Below are 487 nucleotides of genomic sequence, written 5' to 3' on the forward strand. Positions count from 1 at the left end.
CAAAACTAATCTTGTGGTCGTCTCTTTCTTCTTTTTATACTCTTAACGCGTTCATCTTCTTTGACGTGTGATTTAATTTACGGTTTTTAAAAAAAAATCAAAATAAAAACTGTGTACCAAGGACGATGGTAAATATTACAATTTTTAAATATGAAAGATACATAGCTGTCCACTCCAACGATGTCACTACTACATATTTAATCCTAAACAACAATGTCAACAAAAGTAAAATAAAACAAAAGCTTTACTTTTTTCCCGCCCCAAAGGTGTGAGAGATAATAGATCCATGGAAACAGAGTACTTCTAGGGTTTTCCCTAACTAAAGGCAAAGGAGAGTAAAGCCGCTCGTGTCATGCTCTTCTTGCAAAAACAATCTCGATCGTCGTAGAAGAGAACAATAATAAAAACGCTTAAACAGTCAAATATAAGCCACAAAATAACAACCACATAGCTCTCTTTACATCTGAAAAATTCCAAAAAAAAAAAA

The sequence above is a fragment of the Camelina sativa genome, chromosome 8 (genome assembly GCF_000633955.1).
Source record: "Camelina sativa cultivar DH55 chromosome 8, Cs, whole genome shotgun sequence".
Taxonomy (NCBI): Eukaryota; Viridiplantae; Streptophyta; class Magnoliopsida; order Brassicales; family Brassicaceae; genus Camelina; species Camelina sativa.